Genomic DNA, 4,552 nt, shown 5'->3' on the forward strand with positions numbered 1-4,552 from the left:
CTTCAATGGCGACCCTTTCTTTTATATATGTACAAGTCCTTCAATGGCCAGAGAATCCATTCTTTTTTGTGTAATGACTGAATTCTCCTTTCTTTGATGTACAAGTGGGGTGAGCAAAACTCGATTCGATTCGAAAAAATCGAAAAAAAATTTGAATTTCGAATTATTCGAATCGAGTTAATCGAGTTAATCGAATTAATCGAATCAACTCGAATTTTTTTTTCGAATTTCGAATTCGAGTCGAGTTGAATTCTCGAATTCGAATAACTCGAATAATTCGAATAAACCGAATATAAACTATATTTTTAAATTTTTTAAATTTTAAACTTTTACTAATTACCAAACCCAATTACCCTAAGCCCAAATATTTTATTTTATCCCATTTTTCCTCACCCCAACCCCAAGCCCGTTTGCCCAAAACTTTATTTTCCTAAAACCCAAACCCAATTCCTCCCCCAAATCAATTCAAACCCCCAAGCCCCATGCCATCTCCAGCAGCCAAATCCAATTAATTTTCTTATTCTCTCCAGACTTTGTTTTTCACAAAACCATAAAATTAAACACTGTTATTCAAACCCCTTACCCCCATTTCAACGAAACCCTTACCCCCCATTTCTACGAAAGACGAAACCTTACTCTGTTTTGCTAAAAAAAAATCTTAAAATTAAAATCCTTCTTCTTCTTTTAGTTTATTTCAACCTTCAAATTAAAATTTTACCTCCAAATCGAGTTCTTTGTTCCTTCCGAGTAATGACCGAGGTACTTTGTTCTTTTCCATTTTAAGCTCAAGTTTTTGCATCTTTAAGGTTTGTCTTGACTCTTGAAACATTTTTGAATTATTGAAGACTTTGTTTTGATTCAATGGTTAAATTATTGAAGACTTTGTTCCATCGATCGTTATAAATTTAATTTGTTATTAAATGTTATTTATTTCCTAGGGTTTACTAATTTATAAGATTTTTTTAAAACTTAGTTAATTAAGTTTGTATTACTAGTTCAAGTTGTAATTATTAGATTTTTGTATGATTTTTATCCTTATGAATTAACTAATTTTTCTTCAATAATTGAAGAAGAAAAACTACAACATTAATGTTTATTTATCCATCTGTACATTTATTTTATGAACATCTATTTTTGGTTAATTGGCACTTAATGTACATCTATTTTCATTAGTATCCACTAGCAATGATTTCCAAAGAAAAATTTCTATGATATCACGACTATGAATACTTTAAATAAGCCATGGCTTTTGGATTGTTTTGTTTATTTGCAAGAATACCAATAAACATGCTTTTGTACTATTATATTAATTAATTTTAATTTAACCGATTTATTAGGTTTGATTTTAAATTAATTATTGGTCATGGTTAGTGATTGCAACAAATATTTACTTGTAGATGAGTGATTCAAAGCGAGATGGTTCAACTCAAAGTTCACAAAATTCTTCCCCAAGTAAAGATGATCAAACAACAACCAATGAAAATGTTCGAAAAAGATTACTCCAAGAGCATCTTGTTGGAACCATTTCACCAAATTTGTGACTAAAGAGGGGAGAAGAGAGCAAGGTGCAATACATGTGATGTTACTTACACCATGGAATCAACTTGGGTTCAACGAATTTGAATAACCATTTGAAAACATGCCTAAAAAGACCTCGAGGTAATACTTCTAATCCAAGCAATCGAATTAGCATTTGTGAAGGTTAGCCAAGAAACAACAGATTTATCAACTTGGGTGTTTGATAAAGATGCTATTAGAAAAGCATTAGTTCGTATGATAATTGTGGATGAACTACCTTTTAAATTTGTAGAGGAGAGGGTTTCAAATACTTTCTTTCTATAGCACCTTACGGTTTAGTCTTCCATCTCGTTGGACAATTAGAAGGATTGTCTTGATTTATTTAACTCCATGAAGAGTGTGATGAAGAACTATTTTGAAAAAGATATAAGTAGAGTTTGTTTGACTACGACACTTGGACTTCATTGCAGAGGATATCTTATATGGTTTTAACAAGACATTGGGTGGATGATGAGTGGAGGTTGCAAAAAGGATTATAAATTTTGCCCAATATCCGCTCATAGAGGTGAAAGCATAGGTCAAGCCATTGAAAAATGTCTTGAGATTGGGGATTGAGAGGGTCTTTACTATTACGGTTGATAATGCATCCGCCAATAGTGTTGCCATTGAATATTTGAGAAAGAAATTCAATCATCGAAATGCTTCATTGCAAATGGAAAATTTATTCATATGAGATGTGTTGCACACATTCTTAATCTCATTGTGCAATATGGTATTAAGGATGCTTCGTATCGTGGATCGAGTTAGAGGTCTTTGTGAGGTATATAAGAGCATCACCATCAAGGTTGACAAAATTCAACCAACGGGTAAAAGAAGAAATGATAGATAGTAAGGCTCAATTGTGTTTAGATGTGCCTACTAGATGGAACTCAACATATATGATGTTAAAGGTGGCTGAAAAATATGAGCGTGCATTTGAATCATATGTGCGTGATGACCATAATTTTTTCTTGATCTTCTTCTTTGGAGATGGAGTTCCTACATTTGATGATTGGGAAATTGTTCAAGAGTTATAAAAGTATTGGAGCCTTTTATCATCTTACATTGAAGGTGTCCGGATCTTTGCATGTTACCTCTCATTCACTTTTTGAAGTATTGACGGATGTGCATTGTCTTTTTGATGGGTGGCAAGATTGTGGAGATCTAGAAATAATTTCTATGACTTCCAAAATGAGAGAGAAATATAATAAGTATTGGGGTGAAGGAAACAAGATCAACATGCTAGTTTACTTGGCGGTCATCTTTGATCCCGATGTAAAATGAGTTTTTGGACTTTGGGGTCAACTTGCTTTTTCCTAATGTCGCTAATGACATTATAAAATGATTGATAAAGAATTGCATTGCTTGTTCAATGAGTATTCTTCTAATCTTTGGGAGAATTGAATTGTTTGAAGGTAGATCTAGTTCTTTGACTAATCTTTGCGTTCAATGGAAATAGATCGATCGAGAAATGAAAGCGGGCTTGGCCAAACAAAAATACCTTAAGAAGAAGAAACAAGTTGGATTAGAAAGCAAATCTGAGTTGGATAGATATTTGGGTGAAGATGAAGAAGTAAACAATTCAAGTTCATTTGATTTACTATTGTGGTGGAAAATGAACAGCCCTAGGTTTCCTATTCTTGCACAAATGGCTCGAGATATTTTTGCTATTCCTATCTCAACAGTTGCCTCGGAAAGTGCATTTAGCACGGGTGGACGTGTTCTCGATAGTTTTAGAAGTTCTCTAACTCCTCTCATGGTCGAGGCTTTAGTTTGCACACAAGATTGGCTTCGGAAATCTAGTGATGCCATCAATCTTGAAGATTATGTTGATGAACTTCAAATCATGGAAGACGGTAATATAAAAATTTTAATTTATAAAATAAGCTTTTGTATTATTTATATTAGTAAGCATTCCCATAATTTAACTAACACTTTTGTTTTTAAATTTGCTAGATTTATTCAAAATACCCGAAGATCAAGAAGGTAATACACTTAACATTAGTTTATAAAGTTAAGTGTTTATTTAATTTATTTTTGCAAACATTTTTTATCATTTAACTAACTCAATCAATACTTTTACTAGATGTTTCAAGATTATCAACAGTGATTGAAGCACAAGAAAGAAGTTAAACCATTCTATAATGGTTTTTGAACTGATGTTAGTTTGGTTTGGTTTGTTATTGTTGTTGGATAATTGAGCTTTTGTTGTGTTCTTTTTTTTTGGACTGGTGTAGGTTTTTATTGTATTTTAGACTTTTAATTATGTTTTTTTATTACAATGTTGTTGTATTGTTTTTGTTTTTTATTTGGACTCATGAAGAAACTTAAACTATTCTATAATGGTTTTTGAACTGATGTGTTATTGTTATTAGTTTGGTTTGGTTTGTTATTGTTGTTGGTTAATTGAACTTTTGTTGTATTCTTTTTTTTTTTTTGAGTGGTGTAGGTTTCTATTGTATTTTAAACTTTTGCTCATGTTTTTTTTATTATAATGTTGTTGTTTACTTCAACTTATGTTGTTTACTTTGACTTTTACTTATGTTTTTTATTATAATCTTGTTGTATTTTTTTGTTGTTTTTTGGACTAATGTTGTTTATTTAGGTTAATGTTGTGTTGCTTGTATTTATTCACTTATTTACTTTAATTTTTTGTTGTATGTTCATGTTTAAAAACTTTAAAGAAAATTATTTTTTGAAAAATTACATAAAATAAATAATGCTAGAGTCATTTTTTTAAACTTAACTCGAACAAATATATTCGATTCGATTCGATTGAATTACATCTCACTCGACTCGATCGAGAAAATTTCAAATAAAGTTAGGATGATAAAATAAGATTCGAAAACTCGATTAACTCGAAAATTTTCTATTCGATTCGATTCGATTCGATCGAATGCTCACCCCTATGTACAAGTCCACACAACCTCAAATGATGTCTCTTTTTCTTTTAATTATGTATTTAATTTCCTGAATTATCCCAATTGATCGGATT

At 31.1% G+C, this 4,552-nt stretch overlaps 1 long non-coding RNA gene across 1 annotated transcript; it reads left to right on the forward strand.

The window, feature by feature from the left end:
• Positions 1-3,326: 3,326 nt before the first annotated feature.
• Positions 3,327-3,911, forward strand: LOC128286624 (uncharacterized). Its single transcript, XR_008277244.1, has 3 exons — positions 3,327-3,413; positions 3,514-3,543; positions 3,644-3,911. It is a non-coding gene; the product is annotated as an uncharacterized LOC128286624 (long non-coding RNA).
• The last annotated feature ends 641 nt before the right edge of the window (positions 3,912-4,552 follow it).

Source organism: Gossypium arboreum, chromosome 13 (assembly GCF_025698485.1).
Source record: "Gossypium arboreum isolate Shixiya-1 chromosome 13, ASM2569848v2, whole genome shotgun sequence".
Taxonomy (NCBI): Eukaryota; Viridiplantae; Streptophyta; class Magnoliopsida; order Malvales; family Malvaceae; genus Gossypium; species Gossypium arboreum.